The following is a 21013-nucleotide window of genomic DNA, read 5'->3' on the forward strand; positions in this document are numbered from 1 at the left end:
CTTGAAAATTTCCAAAAAATAAAAATAAAAATAGGACTATTATGTGATTCAGCAATTCTATGACTCAGTATATATCTAAAGGAAGTGAAATTCATGTGCAAAATTTCAACTGCATTTCTATGTTTGTTATAGCATTATTTGTAATAGCCAAGAAATGGAAAGAAACACCCTCATTTTCTATCAACTGACAAAGGGACAAAGAAAATGGGAAACACATAAGACATATGCATCATACTTCAGAACATTACTCTATCACAAGAAAGAAATACTGTCATTTGCACCAACTTGTATGAACTTAAAATCATTATGTTAAGGGAAATAAGCCAGGATCACAAGATGTCATTCATATATAGAATCTGATTGCACAGATGTTATCAGAGGCAGGGTATATTGTATGTGGGGGTGGTGGTGGGTAAGACCTATTAATGAGTACTAAGGTATAGTTAAGAGTAAAATGTTCTGGTGTGCTGTTGGATAATGAGTTGATTATAGATAATAGCATATACTATATATTTCAAAAAGATATAAAATGATTTTAAAACCTTTTGCCACAAATAAATGATAAATGTTTTATAGGATAGATCTGTTTAAACTGATTTAAATGTGCGTGTGTGTGTGTATACTGAAAGTTTACATGGTACACCAATTATGTTTATAAATTTATGTTTTCATTTATCACTTAAATATAGAAAATGATTCTTTCTGTTGTACTGACTAAGCATCCCTTTCTCACAGGTTTCTAAATATTTTGTTTATTTATTTGAGAGAAGGTAGGAGAATGGGTATGCCAGGGATTCTAGCCACTGCAAACAAACTTTACACACATGCACCATATTGTTTATCTGGCATTACATGGGTACTGAGGAATCAAACTTAAGTCCCCAGTCTTTGCAAGCAAGTAACTTAACCACTGAACCCTCTCTCCAGCCCCTGTCACAGTTGTAATGATCACAATTAACTATTGGGCTATAATCTGTTTCTCTCACTAGGCTAGAGTTCTTGAGGACAAGAACCATGCATTGTTCATTTGTAACACACAATTGTTTTTGCATATTTGCCAACTTAATGAGAATAAAAGTCCATATAAGATCTCTGACTCGGCACTCACTATGAAGTAGACATTCACTAATCAGTACTCCTCAGGTCAAAGTATATTTTCTTTTTTTTTTTAAATTATTTATTTATTTATTTATTTATTTATTTATTTATTTGAGAGTGACAGACACAGAGAGAAGGACAGATAGAGGGAGAGAGAGAGAATGGGCGCGCCAGGGCTTCCAGCCTCTGCAAACGAACTCCAGATGCGTGCGCCCCCTTGTGCATCTGGCTCACGTGGGACCTGGGGAACCGAGCCTCGAACCAGGGTCCTTAGGCTTCACAGGCAAGCATTTAACCGCTAAGCCATCTCTCCAGCCCCAAAGTATATTTTCTGTTAGGAACTCCAAGCTGCTTTTGTTTGGGGGGAAATTAGATCCTTTACTACTAAATCTTCATTGCAAATGGAACCTTACTCTTTTCTTCCTTCTCCTTTTTTTTTCCATAACAAACCATCTGAGGAATAGTAATTATGAGGTAATCTTCACTACAATCATTATAGCAGTTAAGATTGTATTGACATCTGTAAAAGAAATAACTCTTAGAATTATGAAAAATGATATGTTTCCTATCTTACTTTCACATGATATTTTTTACCTTTAGAAATGATTATCACTTTTGACACATGTCTTGATAGTTTTGAAATATCAAGATTTTACATTTTAGGAAATTCTTGATACAAAAGAAACATTATACTGTATTTCATTATAAGTGATTCAGCTAGAAATCTTGTGGGGATTTATCACTTGAAACATTCTTGATACCAAGGTAGACAGGCACCAAGAGTCATCCAGAGGATAAGTGTTGATCAGGGCTCAGCCCCATCTAACCCAATGTAGGTGGATGACATTTGAAAATAGGCAAAATTTCATCCTTATCACATTCTGAACCACTTTATTTATCTTATATGTTTATAAGTAGCAGGTAGTGTGAAGGATATCTATTTGAGATGATTGGCTGTTAAACCCGTTGCAACCCCCTTGACCCTTACTACCAATATCTGAAGATAATGTACAATGTCTATTCAGTTATAAATATTCAGCTATAAATTAAGTATATAATTATGAAAATTGAAGTTAAAATCACTATATGCAATAACACTTTTCATATTATAAAACAACTATTAAATATTAGACAAAACTATTTTTTAAATCTTTTCACAATTTTTTTAACATTTTCCATGATTATAAAAAATATCCCATGGGACAAAACTTTTAATAAAAATTTTTTTCAAGGGTTGGAGGGATGGTTTAGCAGTTAAGGCATTTGCCTGCAAAGCCAAAGCATCAAAGTTCGATTTTCCAGGACTCACATTAGCCAGATGCACAAGGGGGTGCAAGCGTCTGGAGTACATTTGCAAAGGTGACTGGAGGCCCTGGAAGGCCCATTTTCTCTCTCTGTCTCTGTCTCTGTCTCTCTCTCTCCCTCTCCCTCTATTTCTGTCAAATAAATAAATAAAAATAAATATTAAAAATGTTTTCAGGATTTTTTTAAATCTTTGATAAGATGCCAGCTATAAAGATCTCACATAGGCTCTCATATTTATTATAAGCATATATGTCTACCAATTTTTGAGAATATTTATATTATGCTTACTATACTAACCCATTTTTTAATAAGTTCCAGTAACTTTACTATTGTACTGATATTTCCTAAGTAACTTCTGGGGGCCTATTCTGTTCTATAGATGCTTCCATATTTATTTTGAAGTTTAGAAAAATGAGGCCAGAGTGGTGAAATAACCAAAAGTTACTGTGTGACAAAGTGAGTATGTAAACTCAAGCAGCCCGGCTATATCAATGTTAACAGTAAACCACACTTGATACAGTTATTTCATTTTGGTTTCTTATACAACACAGGCATCTGTTTTGAGCTTCCCTTTACTTCAATAAACTGACATGTAGTGAGTTATGAACACACTATAGAAAATGTTACTGTTTCTTAAAAAGAAATCAATTATTCATTTAGTGTGTCATTAAAGGAGATGAGAAAAATATGATCAACATAGTTGATATTTTCATCACTAGTCTCATAAAGTAATAGTTCCCTATTTTTATGGCAGAATATTGAGTTAGGCTCAAAATTTATCTTTCTCAGCTCTCTTTCCTGGGGCCACTAAAAGGTCATTATCATACCTTTCCTATGAATAGTTATCTACATTGGAAAGTTTACCAAGCAAGAACAGGATTAATTTAGCTACAGCAATAAATATCCTGTAGCTGAAAATTTTCTGGTCCTAAGAAATGTCTTTGCTATCCCAAGGGACCTGTTGCTTCCAAGAAATATTATGGTATCCTTTATGATAAAAGCTTAGACATTGTGAAGAACAGAATCCACTCAAGCTTCTTTGAGGAAAATGGGGTATACATTAAAAACCAGGGCTCTGTGGTTACTAGAGAATAGTCAGGTCGTTTCCTGCTCTTTCCTGCTTCTCACAGCCAGCAAATGAACTCTCCAATTTCTAAGCATAGAAAACATGATCATTTCAGCTTGCATCAGGTAACGTTGATGTGGATCACATGGTATATAGAATTTTTGCAACCAGGCTATGAGTAAAAGGTTTTCCTTTCTTTTCTTTGTGTGTGTATATATAAGAAACGATGCACATTTCAGTTATAGCAGTTATTCATCTGGAAACTTAGATGATAAAGGGCCACTGGCATTTATTTGACATTTTAATTTTATCTTCTTTGTTAGGCATTTCCTACCTATGGATTTGTCTAGGAGATTTCTGATTTTCATAATTTGTGTTCATTCAATTATTAACAGCACAGCATTTTGCTGTCAAAAGAGGCCTTGGTTATAAGACAAATCATTTAGTCACTGTGTTTATCACTCGTGCTTAAAATTCATGCTTTGGATATTTTATATGCAATATAGACATACAATAAATATATGTATAGTTTTCAGATGAATGCATGATAAATATAACTTTTATTACTTTTTGTGTATATGTGTTTGTAATGTAGTATGTGTCCATGCACATGTATGTCCTCTTGCAGCAGCATCTGGCAATGGAGGGGAGGGGGAAGACACACTTCACACTTGTCTGTGGTGGCAAGAGCACAATGTCCCATTTCCTGTTCCATCTGTCTTCTGCCAATTCTTATTTAGAGTGGGAGTCTCTTAATGATACTGGTATTTCCTGTTTTTCATAAGTCTCAGTGATTCTTCGTCTGTGCTCCCCTTTGCAGGACTGAGGTACAAGTGCCTGTGGCCATGTGCAGCTATTTGTGTGGGATATGGAGATTCAAACTTGGCAGTTTCAGGCCCCCACTGGTCTTTATGTTTGTGCAGGAAGTGCACTTAACCACTGAGCCATCTCACCAGTCCTGATTTTGTTGTTACAATCGCAGTGAGGACATTAAAAAAAAGTGGGAATGATTGCCAAGCTCACTCTTTAGCCCTCGTTTAGTTGTTTCTGGCAAACCCTTTCACATTGGGAATATGTGTTCCCTCTCAGACAAATGCAATATGACAGTTTAAGCAGAAGTGAGTATTCCTCTACTTTCTCTAGTAGTTGTTAGGGATTTTAGAGGGTTTGCTACATAGCAGATTGCTTACTGACTGAAAGGCAGGCTCACCTGCAGGAAGCAGCCCAGCCAAATGTCCTGTAAGATCTTAGAGACAAGCACAAAAGCCACAAAGTGAATCATCTGCTTATGTCCCACATGGGATAAGTTAAATGAAAATTTTCTGCCCAAGCAGAAGAAGAAAAATGCAAAATTCAAATGGTTAAAAATAGGCCTACCCCAGGAGACGAAAAAGTAGAGTCTGATGAAGCAAGACTGTTGATAAATTCCTCCTAGAAATACAGGGTTGGAGAGAGCAGCCCTTATTAGAGAACACTGTGGAGCTGACTGTAGTACCCTATATCCTTAAAAATTAAAATGCCCTCCTTTATTTTCTACTTTTGTATTTTTTTATGAGAAAGAGAAAATTGGCATGCCAGGGCCTCTAGCCACTGAAGCTGAACTCTAGACATGTGCGTCATCTTGTGGACATGTGTGACTTCAAGTGCTTGTGTCACCTTCTGCATCAGGCTTATGTGGGATCTGGAGAGGTTTACAGGCAAGTACCTTAACTGCTGAGCCATCTCTCCAGCCTTGGACCCTCCTTTAAGTGATTAGATGTTTACATAATATGATTTTTTGTTTGCTTTTATTTACTTATTTGAGAGTGACAGGCAGAGAGAGGAAGGCAGACACACAGAAAGAGAGAGAGAGAGAGAGAGAGAGAGAGAGAGAGAGAGAGAGGGAAAGGGAGAGAGAGAGAATGGGCACACCAGGGCCTCTAGCCACTGCAAATGAACTCCAGATGCGTGCACCCCTTATGTATCTGGTTAACGTGGGTCCTAGAGAATGGAGTCTCAAACCAGGGTCCTTAGGCTTCACAGGAAGCACTAACCACTAAACAATCTCTCCAACCTATAATATGAATTTTTTAAGCTGAAAAGTCCACATATGAATAAATTAAAATTTCCCTACATATACTTTTTCATTTCATGTTAAATATGGCATTACTTTTTATTTAAAATGAGGAAATTAAGACTAACAAACTCTGGATAATTCACTGTGGAATGTGAGCGACCCAAACAAGAGACAAAGCACTAAGAGAGGGATCACTGGGTCAGTAATTAAATGCCTCTGGAATGGAGAAATAACCAAAACAGAACACTATCTGTTAAGCCTGATGCATACAGAGAAGAAAAAATGGAGGAAAGAGAGTTTATAAAAGTAGGCAATTGGCAGGAACTTAAACCTTTTAAATTATAAGTAGACATACTACTATTGAAAGTTACCAAGACAAGCATGTGGGGAACACCCTACTATTTATGTGGATGCTGGAGGATGGAACTAGTATGTATCAGACCCTCTTAAGCCTTCATGCATGGGTAGCAAGTGTTCTTACCCACTAAGCCATCTCCCCAGCTCCTTAGGACAGAATTCTCTATTAAATACAGAAGTCAAATATATACTATAAGATTGTTTTCAGCATAGATTTAAATGAGGGAATGAGGAAAATATACATGGGTAAAGAGTATTCCAGAAAGACGAAAGATTTGGGAGGATGGCTTGAATGCCCAAGGAAAAGCCAGTCATCTATCAGCAGACACAGTCAGTAAAGGACAAAGCAGCAAAAGATGAGGTGAACCAGATGCAGAGGCCTGGATCAAGTAGTGCCTTCCAAGTTATTCTAAGTTCCTCTTATTCTGACTGAGGGGAAAACACTGGAGAGTTTTGGGCAAACGCATATCCAAATTGGATTTATGTTTTAAATTAATAGCCTTAGCTACTGTTTATGAAATACACTGAGGGTGGAGGGAATGATGAATTATGAGGCTATCCTAGTAAGACAGTAACTGTACTTCAGATTAAGGCAGTATTGGTAGAAAAGTCAATTGGATTTTATAAAAGATTAGATAAATAAATAATAATTCAAGATCTAGAGGACTACTATTCAGACCTTATTCTGTCAGAAATTGCTATCTAAATTTTGGTCTCAAACAATGGAATTGCATAAAACTTCCTTTATGCTATTTACATAAAAACAAGGTTCAAAGGATACATGGAATTTAATTGAGATAGAGAGATTCTAGTCATGTGAACTTTCTTTAAGTCATTACAGTGATGCTATCTACATATACATGATCCTAAGATGATGTCAGGACTTCTGGCTCCAAAGAGGCAGCACAGGCTGACTTAGGGCATATATTTATTGATTACATCCTGTGTGACAATAAAAAAGCAAAAGCTTTAAAGAAAAACAAAAGCTAAGTAGTATACTGTGACAATTTGTATCATTATTATTACCATATATTTAGAATACAGAGTCTAATTCTCAGTGATGTTAAGATATACATTCAGAAGGTGGCATCTGCTTAAGCAGAGCACATCTCCCAGGGAAGTAAAGGCAAGACATTAAGGGCTCACTGGGTCTTCCAGAGGGTAGAAGACTCTAATAGACCTCCAGTGGGAAAGCATGTAAGGGAAAAAAAGGGAATCAGCTGATTCCCATGCTCTTGGGTAGCCTACCAGTCCTCAAGTAGCCATCCTAGCCAGACCCAGCTGCAGGTTCCTCCTGTACTAACTGCAGGTAAAAGGACACAGGACAGCATAGCTCCACCTGTGCCGCCACGTACAGGTGAATGCTACCCTGCCCCATTTGAAAGCAGCTACACTCTTCCCGCACCCGACCACCACCCCACCCCCCGTGACCTCAGTCCAACTCCACCTGCATCTCATGACCTCAGTCCTGCTCTCACTGCCCCTACACTGTGATAGACAGACCACAGTGCAAAAGGAATAACATGAAAAACCAAATGCAAGTAAATCCAATAAGATAGTCCAGTCCTATGATGGATGTCTCTAATTAAAACAAGACATTAGGAGCAGAACCCCCCAAATGAAGTTATAAGCTATGCAACCCTGACTAAGCAAATAGCAGAACTTGCAGAAAAGCAACAAAGGCCCAATAACTGTATGAATGCTTTCCACATTAGACTAGATCTAATAGATGAGAAAATGGAACAGGTACAAAGACAGTTAAAGGATATGAAGGAGAGTGGGGAAAAAAATGAGGACCTCAAAAAACAGCTGGCTAAGCTCAATGAAGACATAAAGAAATGCAAGGATGAATTCCAAGAAGCCAGAAAAAATGATGTGAAAAGGGAACTTGATAGAGGGATGGAAACTATACATAGAAAAGTAGCAGAAAATGGAAAACTAATTGAACAAGTCCAAAACTCTTTAGATGCTCTCAAGAATAGTCAGCCATGGGGAGGATAAAAATGCAGATCTGGAAGACAAAACAGAGGAAACAGTTAAAGAGGCCAAAGTTTCCATAAGTTCAAAACTTTCTCTGAACATAACATGAGGAAACTGTGGAATTCCCTTAAACATCATGACATATGGATCATGGGAATACCAGAAGGGGAAGAACTTAACACCAAAGGCATGGAAAATTTACTCAACAAAATTATCACAGAAAACTTTCCCACTCTCTCAAAACAAAGGCCCATTAAGCTACAAGAAGCTAACACAACTCCAAACATATTGGACAAAAGGGAAAACTCTCCAAGACATACTGTCATTAAGACTCTAAACATTGATACCAAAGGAAAAAATACTAAAAGCAGCTAGGGAAAAACAACATATTACATAAAGTTAGCCTCAGCAGAATTACTTCAGACTTCTCAATGGAAAACCTAAAAGCCAGAAGGGTCTGGACAGGAACACTGCAAAGTCTAAGAACCTATGGATTCCAACCCAAACTACTCTAAATAGCAAAAGTATCTCTCATAATAGATGGTGAAATAAAAACTTTCCATGAAAAAACTCAGCGAAATAAGCAAGGGTGATGTTTTCCTGTGAATCAGATACCAGCACAAAGGGGAAGGAGATCAACGCAGAGAAAAATCAACTCCTACCAAATCAGAGAGCCAAAGCCTCCGAGGCCCCTAACACCTCAGCACTGAAGCAGACCAAAAATGAACCCAACATGGCTCAGGGAAATCTTGCGGAAGAGGGGGCGGAAAGAATGTCAGAGTTACATGTTGGGTCATGATTTGCAGAGACATTTATCATACTAATAACTGGGGGCTAACCCCACAATGCACGACCCATTTTCATTAACAAGGAGGGTCTAATGGGAGGGGGTAGATCACAAATGAGTCTAAATAATGGTACCAAACTGCCTGTATTCACTGAAATGAAAACTAATAAATTAAATTAAAAAAAAAACAAAACAAAACAACAAAAAAAACTCAGCTTTACAGCTATATGAACACAAAACCAAACCTACAATGAGTACTCCGGGAAATTCTCCACACAGAAAAATCAAATAATCAACCTCAAGTGCCTACAAGAAGCAGATCACAATAACTAAACTCAGAGAAGACACAAAAAACTTCAAAGTCCATGAAAACACCAAACCACATAAACCAACATAATATGGCAGGGATCAAATCAAAATTCACAGTCATTAACCTACATATTAATGGCCTTAATTCACCCATCAAGAGACAGAGGCAAACAAGATGCATCAGAAAATCAGAGCCCCCCCGCACCCCCAATCTGTTGTCTTCAAGAAACAACACCTCACCACCAAAGACAGACATCTCTTTAGGGTGAAAGGGTACAAAATGATATTCCAAGCAAATGGGAATAAGAAACAAGCAAGTATAGTTATACTAATATTGGATAAAACAGACTTCAAACTAAAAGTAATCAAAAAGGACAAAGAAGGCCATTTCCTAGTTATCAAGGGAATGATCCATCAAGAGGATATCACAATCATACATCTTGATGCACCAAACACAGGGGCACCATAATTTGTAAAACAAAATTGACTTGACAATGAAACAGAAATAACCACCAACACCATCATAGTTGGGGATTTCAATACTCCATTATCAGCAATAGATTGATCATCCAAACAGAAAATAAACAGGGAAGTGATAGAGTTCAACAAAACCATAGAACAATTAGACCTAACAGATATCTACAGAACATTTCAACCCAAATCCACAGAATACACATTCTTCTCAGCAGTCCATGGAACCTTCAATAAAATAGATCATATACAGGCTCACAAAGCCTGATTCCATATATTTAGGAAGGTCAACAATTTCCTGCATGATATCAGATCACAATGCTATATTGCTGGAAATTAACAACAAAAGATGTACCAAGAATCCCATCAGCTCCTGGAAACTGAACAGCACACTTTAAAACAATAAATGGCCAGTGGTTGAAATAAAAAATGAAATTGCAAAATTTCTAGAAATGACTGACAATGAAAACATATCATACCAAAACTTATAGGACACAATGAAGGTGGTCCTCAGGGGAAAATTCATAGCATTAAATGCCTTTATAACAAAGAAAGAGAGATCCCAAGTCAATAACCTAACCATCCAACTAAAGGCACTGAAAAGGAAGAAGAATCCAAACCCAAAAGTTCCAGATGGAAAGAAATAATTAAGATTAAGATCAGAACAGAAATTAATGAATGTGAAACTAAGAAAACAATTTAAAAATTGATGAAACAATGAGTTGGTTCTTTGAACAACAACAACAACAATAAAGAAAAAAACAAAAACAAAACAAAACAAAAAAACAAGACTGACAAACCCCTAGCCAATTTGAGCAAATGAAAAAAAGAGATGCTTCAGATTAACAAAATTAGAAATGAAAAAGGCACTAACACAACAGACATAAGTAAAATTGGGAGAACCATCAGCACTTATTTAAAAACACCTCTACTCCATGAAACTGGATAATATTGAGGAAAGGGATGAATTCGTGGACACATACTACCTACCAAAGATAAACTCAGAGCACATTAATCTCTTAAACAAACCTATCACACCCATCAAAATTGAAAAGGTAATCAAAAACCTCCACAAAAAGATGGTTTCTCAATTGAGTTCTATCAAACCTTCATGTTAGCAGTGAAACAAATTTTTCTCAAACTTTGCCACATACTCTGAGAACAGGGAAAGCTCCCTAACTCTTTCTATGAAGCTAATAGGATGTTGAACAGACAGACATGCCATAAGAAAAAAAAAAAAAAAAAAAAAAAAAACCTTTAGGCCTATTTCCCTGATGAACTTAGACACAAAGATCCTGAACAAAATCCTTGCAAACCAAATGCAACAACACATCAAAAGCATTATCCACCTTGATCAAGTAGGCTTCATCCCAGGAACACAGGGGTGGTTCAACATATGGAAATCTGTCAATGTAATATACCACATAAATAAGCATGAACACAAAACCACATGATCATTTTGATAGATACAGAAAAGTCCTTTGGAAAAATAAAACATTACTTCATGATCAAAACATTGGAGACAACTGGCATGGTCAGCTTATATTTCAACATAATAAAAGCTATATAAAAGCTTCTAAAGTCCAAATAATATTTAATGGATAGAGACTGAAGGAATTCCCATTGAGATCAGGAACAAGACAGGGGTATCCACTCTCACCTCTGCTGTTTAATGTAGTACTGGAAGTCCTAGCTCAAGGAATAAGACAGGAGAAAGAAATAAAAGGGATAGAAATTGGAAAGGAAGAAGTTAAGTTAGTTCTATTCGCAGATGACATGATTCTATACATAAGAGACCCAAGAGCCTCCATCTCAAAACTCTTTTTAATATTTTTTTCAAAACTCTTAAAGGTGATTAACTCCTTCAGCAAAGTAGCAGGATGCAAAATAAATACATAAAACTCAGTGGCCTTTCTGTATGCAAATGACAAAGACAAAAAGAAAGAAATAAGGGACATGGTCCTATTTTCAATAGCAACAAAAAAATAAAATAAGATACCTTGGAATAACATTAACCAAGGAAGTGAAAGATCTATATAATGAAAACATAAAAACACTCAAAAAAGAAATTGAGGAGGACATGAGAAAATAAATAGGAAGAATTAACATTGTGAACATGGCAATCCTACTAAAGGGAATATACAGATTTAATGTAATATGAATCAAAATCCCAATATTGTTCTTCACAGAAATAGGAAAAAAAAAAAGGTCTCAAAATTCATGTGGAAAGTCAGAAGGCCTCATATATCCAAGTATATCCTCAGCAAAGGAAACACCTCTAGGAGGCATCACCATGCCTGATCTCAACCTATATTACAAAGCCATAGTAATAAAAACAGCATGGTACTGGCATAAAAACAGGAGTATAGACCAATGAAACAGAATCAAGGACCTGGACTTTGGGTCAAGTAACTAGAGCTACTAGATATTTGACAAAGGCCCTAACAATATAGGTTGGGGGGAAAAAAAGACAACATCTTCAATAAATGGTGCTGTACAAACTGGATAACCATATGCAGGAAACTGAAACTTGGTCCACACATCTTGCCATACACAACAATCAAGTCCAAATGGATCAAAGACCTCAATATAAGACCAGAATCTTGATTCCTACTGAAAGAAAAAAAATACGAGGAACTTTCCATGATATAGGAATGAGGAAAGACTTCCTGAACAAAACTCCAGTAGCACAGGATCTTAAACAATCACTCAACCAATGGGATCACATGAAGCTGAAAAGTTTCTTCACAGACAATACAATACATACAATAAGCAGAGCCAACAGAATGGGAGAAAATATTTGCTGAATATCCAACTGACAGAGGCCTAATTTCCAGAATATACAAAGATCTCAAAAACTTACACAATAAAAAGTCAAACAACCCACTCACAAAATGGGGCAAAGAACTGGACAAGCAGTTCTCAGAGAAAGAAATACAAATGGCAATCACACACTTAAGAAAATTTTCATCATCCATAATCATCAGAGTAATGCAAATTAAAACAACTGTGAGAGTCCACCTTACTCCAGTAAGGATAGCAAACATTAAAAAATCAAATGAAAATAAATGCTAGCAAGGATGTGGAGAAATAGGAGCCCTCACCCACTATTGGAGGGAATGTAAGATGGTACAAGAACTTTGGAAAGCAATATGGAGACTCCTTAAAATGTTGACTAAAAGTTACCAACAGACCCAATTATTCCCATTCTGGTCATTTATCCTAAAGTCTCCATGCCTCAGTTCAGAGACATTTGATCAACCATGTTTATAGCTGCTCAATTTGTAATAGCTAAGAGCTGGAATCAACCCAGATGTCCGTCATTAGACAAATAGATAACTAAGATGTGGTATATCTTCATGGTGGAATTCTACACAATAGTAAGGAAAAACAACACAATGAAATTTGAAGAAAAATGGTCAAAATTAGAAAAGATAATTCTCAGTGAAGTCACCCAATAAAAGAAAGATAATCACCACATGGTCTTACTCATCTATGGATCGGCTCCTAACCTGAATCTACCTGAGATGCCGATATACCTAACAAGCATCTTGAGGTCCGGACAATAGGGTGGGTGGGGAGGGAAGGTAAGGAGGGTGAGTAAGGGCTGGGATGGGGATCACAAAACTGGAACCAAACGACAATGGTACCATAAAATTTGACATCCTAAAAGACAGACTAAATGGTTGAACCTTCATCAGGCCCTTAGAGGGAACACCTGAATCACAAGGCCCTGGAGAGGGTATGATGAAGACTGACCGTAATCTTCTCCTGTTTCTATTTCTCTCTCTCTTCTCTCTACTCTCTCTGTCTCTTTTATACTACTTATCTTTTACTTTCTTCTCTTCTTGGGTGCTGACCTGTAACTCCCAGTACCAGCAAATGTCTATCATCCACAATGATGTCTTGATCAGAGACCTACAGGATTTCCCAAAAGAAGACAGATTTCTGTCAGAGCACTTAATGAGCCACCCAAGCATCTTAGTGGTAAGATGCTACTGTTGAAAACACCATATGCTGTTGGTATGGAACCTGGAGTGACCTGGCTGGAAGCTAGAAGATAGCCAGTCCCCAAACAGTTAGCTCATCTAGTGCCAGAAGGTGCTATATGAGTGACTAGGGGAAAATGACCAATATCTGTCCAGGAAACTCATGGTCTAAACTACTCAGCAGCAAATAACCTGATGTGATGCTCACTCAAGTGCAATAGGGGCTCACTGCCATGGCAGGAAACCAACTGTTCTTGATTTGGCTAACTGAGCTGTTCAGTGGAATGGATCCCAAAGCTGAAGCTGGGAATCTAGTCAGAACCATATCCAAAATGAGCCCACTATCCATTACCAAGCTCTCACCAATCACAGGCTACAAGAGGGCAAAAACCTATTAATTTCTCTGTCAAAAACAAAGGTTACCCCATTTATCTGGCACTAACTTCACTCTCTATTGGAGAATTTGCTTCTCTTTTTCAGATGGATGCAGATTCCAAGGAGAGAACCAGCTGATCACACCTCAAAGAGCCCAGCTGATACTAAGAATAATTGGGGAGATGAGGAATTGTGCTGCTTTCTTAGTGAACCTGGTACTGGCACAAGGTGAAAGAGAGAGACACACAACACTCAACTCTTATCAAACCAGATATCCAGAGACACAGAGGCACCCAAAACCTCATCACTGAAGCAGAACTAAAATATACCCAACAGAGCTCAGGGAAATTTGTGGAAGAGGGGACAGAAAGAATGTCGGAGCCACACGATGATACACAGAGACATTGCCTCCTACCCATAAATGATGGCTAACTCCACTATGCATGGACCATATTCCCAAACAAGGAGGGTTCCTGCAAAGGAAGGGTCAGGGAGGAGGCTAATGATGGTACCAACTTCACTGTATATACTGAGTTCAAAGCTAACAAAAAAGAAATAAAAATACATAAATAACTAATACATATAAAAATATACATTCAAAGTCATCTGGTGAATAAACTAGAGTTTTAAAAAAAGCACAGCTCTAAACCCTTATTCATTAGCCAGTAGAATTTAGTGCTCAGATTTTTTTCAAATTCCTTATCTTTTCATGTAAACTTGAGAGAATAATGAGTATTTTAGAAGATGATTGTGAACATGCTAAGAAATATTAACTAGCCCAATACTTAATAATACATACCACCATTATTACACTTGAAAAAACTGTAACAATTGTTTTGTTGGTCCCCATATGGTAATTTCATTTCATGTATGAGTAAAATGAGGCATAACAATAATTATTTATTTATTTATTTTTATTTTTTAAATTTTATTAGCATTTTCCATGACTATAAAAAAATCCCATAGTAATACCCACCCTTCCCCCCCCCCACTTTCCCATTTCAAACTCCATTCTCCATCATATTACCTGCCCATCTCAATCATTGTACTTACATATAGACAATATAAAACTATTAAGTACCCTCCTCCCTTTCTTTCTCTTCCCTTTATGTCTCCTTTTAAACTTACTGGCCTCTGCTACTAGGTATTTTCATTCTCACACAGAAGCCCAATCATCTGTAGCTAGGATCCACATATGAGAGAGAACATGTGGCACTTGGATTTCTGGGCCTGGATTACCTTACTTAGTATAATCCTTTCCATATCCATCCATTTTTCTGTAAATTATTACATAAATTAATTTTTCTTTACCGCTGAGTAGAACTCCATTGTATTAATGTGCCACATCTTCATTATCCACTCATCAGTTGAGGGAAATCTAAGCTGGTTCCACTTCCCAGCTATTATAAATTAAGCAGCAATAAACATGGTTGAGCACATACTTCTAAGGAAATGAGATGAGTCCTTCGGATATACGCCTGGGAGTGCTATAACTGGGTCATATGGTAGATCAATCTTTAGCTATTTTAGGAACCTCCACACTGATTTCCACAATGGCTGGAACAGATTGCATTCCCACCAGCAGTGTAGAAGGGTTACTCTTATTCCACATCCCCGCCAACATTTATGGTCATTTCTTTTCATGATGGTGACCAATCTGACAGGAGTGAGATGGAATCTCAATGTGGTTTTAATCTGCATTTCCCTGATGACTAGTGACATAGAACATTTTTTTAGATGCTTATATGCCATTCGTATTTCTTTCTTTGAGAATTCTCTACTTAGCTCAATAGCCCATTTTCTGATTGGCTTGTTTAATTCCATATTATTTAACTTTTTGAGTTCTTTGTATATCCTAGATATTAATCCTCTATCAGATATATATATGGCGACAATTTTTTCCCATTCTGTAGGTTGCCTCTTTGCTTTTTTCACTGTGTCCTTTGCAGTGAAAAATCTTTGTAATTACATGAGGTCCAATGATTCATCTGTGGTTTTATTGCCTGAGCAATTGGGGTTGTATTCAGAAAGTCTTTGCCAAGATCAATATGTTGAAGGGTTTCCCATACTTATTCCTCTAGCAGTTTCAGAGTTTCAGGTCTCATGTTAAGGTCCTTAATCCATTTGCACTTAATTCTTGTGAATGGCAAGAGAGAAGAATCTATTTTCATCCTTCTGCAGATATATATCCAGTTTTCCCAACACCATTTGCTGAAGAGGCTGTCTTTTCTCCAATAAGTATTTTTGGCATTTTTATCAAATATCAGGTGGTTATAGCTAGTTGGGATTACATCTTGGTCCTCTATTCTGTTCCACTGATCTACATGTCTGTTTTGGGGCCAGAACCACATTGTTTTTGTTACTATGGCTCTGTAGTATAGGTTAAAATCAGGTATAGTGATACCACCAGCCTTATTTTGGTTGCACAGTATTATTTTAGATATTCGAGTTCGTTCTGATTCCACATGAATTTTTCTATTTCCATGAAGAATGCTTTTGTAATTTTGATAGGGATTGCATTAAATGTGTAGATTGCTTTTGGTAAGATTGCCATTTTCACAATATTGATTCTTACAATCCAGGAACAAAGGATGTTTCTCCACTTTCTAGTGTCTTCTGCAATTTCTCACTTAAGTGTTTTAAAGTTCTCACTGTAGAGATTCTTTACTTCCTTGGTTAGGTTTAGTCCAAGGAACTTTATTTTATTTTATTTTTTTGATGCAATTGTGAATGAGAACAATTCTCTGATTTCATCCTCTATGTTTTTGTTGTTAGCATATATGAAGGCTACTGATTTCTGTGTATTTATTTTGTATCCTGCTACATGGCTGTAGGTTTTGATCAGCTCTAACAGTTTGCTAGTAGAGTCTTTAGGGTCCTTTATGTATAGAATCATGTCATCTGCAAATAATGATAACTTGATCTCTTCCTTTCCAATTTGTATCCCTGTTATGTGTGTCTCTTGCCTTATGCTATGGCTAAGACTTCCAAAACTATATTAAATAAAAGTGGGGACAGTGGACACCCTTGTCTTGTTCCTGATTTTAGTGGAAAAGCTTCCAGTTTTTCCCCATTTAGTAATATGTTGGCTGTAGGCTTGTCACAAATAGCTTTTATTATGTTGAGATATGTTCCTTCTATTCCCAGTCTCTGTAGGACTTTTATCATGAAGGGATGTTGGATTTTGTCAAATGCTTTCTCTGCATCTAATGAGATGATCATGTGATTTTTGTCCTTCAACCCGTTTATGCAATGTATTACATTTATAGATTTGCGTATGTTGAACCATCCCTGCATCCTTGCATAAAGCCTACTTGGCCAGGGTGAATGATCTTTTTGATATATTCTTGTATTCTGTTTGCCAATATTTTCTTGAGAATTTTTGCATCTATGTTCATGAGGGAGCTTGGTCTATAATTTTCTTTTTTTGTTCTATCTTTGCCTGGTTTTGGTATCAGGGTGATGCTGGCTTCATAGAAGGAGTTTGGTAGAATTCCTTCTTTTTCTATTTCCTGGAAAAGCTTAAGAAGCAATGGTGTTAGCTCTTCCTTAAAAGTCTGGTAAAATTCAGCATTGAATCCATCCGGGCCTGGGCTTTTTTTAGTTGGGAGATTATGGATAAGTGTTCGGATCTCCATGTTTGTTATAGGTCTATTTAAGTGATTAATCTCATTTTGATTTAATTTAGGTAGGTCATATAGATCAAGGAAATCATCCATTTCTTTCAGATTTTCATACTATGTGGAGTATATGCTTTTATAGTATGTCCCTATGATTTTTTGAATTTCTCTGGAATCTGATGTGATGTTACCTTGTTCATCTCTGATTTTATTAATTTGTGTCTCTTCTCTCTTTCTTTTGGTCAGATTTGCTAACGGTTTATCAATCTTGTTTATCCTATCAAAGAACCAACTCTTTGTTTTGTTAATTCTTTGGATTGTTCTTTTTGTTTCTATTTCATTAATTTCTGCCCTAATCTTTATTATTTCTTCCCGTCTACTGATTTTTGGTTTGCCTTTTTCTTCTTTTTCCAAGGCTTTAAGGCGAAGCATTAAGTCGTTTACTTGCGACCTTTCTAATTTCTTAATATAGGCACTTAAGGCTATAAATTTACCTCTTAGAACTGCCTTCATGGTGTTCCAGAGATTTTGGTATGTTGTGTTCTCATTTTCATTTGACTTTATAAAATTTTTGATTTCCCTTTTGATTTCATCATTGACCCATTCCTCATTTAGTAGTGTATTGTTTAGTTTCCATGATTTTGCGTATGCTCTTTAGCCTTTCTTGCTACTGATTTGTAGTTTAATTCCATTGTAGTCAGATAGAATGCAAGGAATTATTTCAATTATCCTGAATTTGTCAAAATTTGCTTTGTGTCCTAATATATGGTCTATTTTATAGAATGTTCCCTGTGCTGCTGAAAGGAATGTATATTCTGCAGCCTTTGGATGAAATGTCCTGTATATATCTGTTAAGTCCATTCCTTCTATGACCTCATGTAGTCCAGATGCCTCTCTGTTTATTTTTTCCCGGGATGACCTGTCAATTGATTAGAGTGGGGAGTTAAAGTCACCCAGCACCACTATGTTTGTTGTTATCTGTGAACTTCGTTCTAATAGCGTTTGTTTGACGAATTTGGGAGCCCCCATGTTAGGTGCATATATGTTTAGGATCGTAATGTCCTCCTGTTGGAGTGTGCCCTTAATCAATATAAAGTGACCTTCCTTATATTTTTTGACTAACGTTGGACTAAAGTCTACCCTGTCCGATATTAGGATAGCAAACCCTGCTTGTTTTCTAGGACCATTTGCTTGAAACACTGTCTTCCAACCTTTCACCCTAAAGTAATGTCTATCCTTTGTAGAAAGGTGAGTTTCTTGGAGACAACATATTGTAGGATCCTGCTTTTTAACCCAGTCTGCGAATCTATGTCTTTTCGTTGGGGCATTGAGGCCGTTGATATTAAGAGATATTATTGAAAGGTGTGTATTTATGTTTGCCTTTTTTTATTTTTTATTTTTTTTTGTGGTTCTGGTTCTACCTGTGCTCTCTTCTGTTAACTAGTATTTGAGTATTGCTTGTTTTTTCTAGGTTCCTTATACGTGTGCTTTTCCTTTTCTTCAGCATGGAGGATTCTATCAAGTATTTCCTGTAGAGCTGGTTTTGTCTTCAAATACTCCTTTAACCTGCTTTTGTCATGGAATGTCCTATTTCTCCATCTATTTGAATGGATAATTTTGCAGGAGAAAGTAGTCTTGGTTGACAGTTGTTATCTTTCAGAACTTGGGATATATCACCCCAAGCCCTTTTGGCTTTAAAAGTTTGTGTTGAATAATCTGCTGTAATCCTGATGGGCTTACTTTTGTAGGTAATGTGATTTTTCTCTCTAACTGCTTTCAATATTTTTTCTTTGGTGTGTGTGTTTGGAAGTTTGATTATAATATGGCAAGGATAGGTTCTTTCCAGGTGTCTGGCTGGGGTTCCAAAGGCTTCCTGTATCTGTATTGGCACCTCTTTCCCAATTTGGGGGAAATTTTCTTCTATGATTTTGTTGAAGACACCTACTATGCCTTTTGAGTGAGATTCTTCTCCTTCTACTATGCCTTGAACTCTAATATTTGATCTTTTCATAGTGTCTCGAATATCTTGAAATTCCCACTCATACTTTTCTCTAAGTTTTTCTTTCTCTTTGTTGGCATGTATTAGATCTGCCACATGGTCTTCTAGCTTAGATATTCTGTCCTCTCCTCATCCATTCTACTGGTGAGATTTTCTACTGAGATTTTTAGTTCATTAACTGTGTTCTTCATTGCTAGCAATTCTGACTGGTTTTTCTTTATTATTTCTATTTCCTTATTTATGTCTTGTATTGCCTTCTCTATTTCATGAAATTGGTGTCCTGCATCTTCTTTGATTCCTTTGGTTTCCTCTTTAAGTTCCCCTTTGACTCTTTTGATTTGTTCTCTGACTTCTGTGAACATATTTACAATCACTCTTTTGAAATCTTTTTCAGGCATTTCCTCTAACTCGTTCTCACTGGAGGTCATTTCTGATGCATTAATACTTTTAGGTCGATTTTCTATCATCTTGCTTTGTGCTATAATGTATATATTTTTGCATCTTGGATTAAGTTAATGCTTGGATTTTCTAGCTAGCTGGGTATTCTTAGCTGTATCAATTGATTTGATGTTAAATATTTTCAGGAGCTTAAGGTGTTAGATGTGGCTCTTAAGACTCTGAGAGTATCTACAAAGGTGCTCCTAGGAGTTGAGTTTCCCTGATTTTGGGGTATTCATGTAGGCTTAGTGGAATAAACACCGGTAGATACTAACAGTTAACTAAACACTGTACCCATTCAGTCAAAAACAGCCCCAAGTATGTATGCCAGAGTAGTTATTATAACAACCAGATCCTCTATCAACCAAGAGGTTAAGATTTCTGGTCTGTTGAGGGATCTCAGTCAGCTTGTGACCAAGTGAGACCCTTCCCTGGTGCAAACCCAGTTTCCTTGGATGAGTTTGGTCTCAGTCAAGTTGCTGTCTGTGTCATCGGGCTGCTGTTCTGATTTCTGGAGCTGGGCACTGGCTTTTCCTGCGGGGAAAACCTAGCCTGGCAACTGTGGCCCTGCAGATCAGCACCCCCGCTGCTGGAACTGCTGCTGCTTCTGGGTCTGCTATTGTTGCCGCTCTTGTGTCTGCCGCTGCCTCCGCGCCTGCGTCTGCTGCTGCTGGGACCACTGGGACCGGTTCCGGAGCTGCTGATGTTGCTGCCAAACTCTGCTCCTGCTTGGGTCCCACTGTCGGCTCCATTTGGCGTGGCCGGGTCCCGGGACACTGCTCTGTTCGCTGGAGCTGGCCTCAGGCGGTGGGGGAGGGGAGGGAGCCGCAGCTGCTCTGGTTCTCTCGCTGCTCCATGTGTTCTTTTACCTCACAGCCTGCTCCTCCATTGCTCACTGCCGCTCTCCCTTCATGTTTCAGTATGTGGTCACAAACCCTCAGGCCTCAGGTCCTGTCTTTTATGGGCTTTTATCAGCAGGGAGTCAGGGAGTCAAGGGCTCTGGTGATGGGTCTCACAGCACAAGGCGGGCTCACGTCAGAAATCTCTCTGTCCAAAGTCATCCGCCTCGGCTGCTCCTGGCGTCTGTCTTGGGATTTTTTTTAGTTGGGAGATTATTGATAACTGTTCGGATCTCCAGGCTTGTTATAGGTCTATTTAAGTGA

At 37.4% G+C, this 21013-nt stretch overlaps 1 protein-coding gene and 1 non-coding gene across 3 annotated transcripts in view; one reads left to right on the forward strand and one right to left on the reverse strand.

Annotated features, from left to right (window-relative positions):
• Positions 1-21013, reverse strand: part of Agbl4 (AGBL carboxypeptidase 4) — a 1499625-nt gene that overhangs the window by 790644 nt on the left and 687968 nt on the right. The gene's annotated exons all lie outside the window — the stretch shown is intronic.
• LOC123461316 lies at positions 4848-4973 on the forward strand. Its single transcript, XR_006637605.1, has one exon.

The sequence above is a fragment of the Jaculus jaculus genome, chromosome 5, assembly GCF_020740685.1.
Source record: "Jaculus jaculus isolate mJacJac1 chromosome 5, mJacJac1.mat.Y.cur, whole genome shotgun sequence".
Taxonomy (NCBI): Eukaryota; Metazoa; Chordata; class Mammalia; order Rodentia; family Dipodidae; genus Jaculus; species Jaculus jaculus.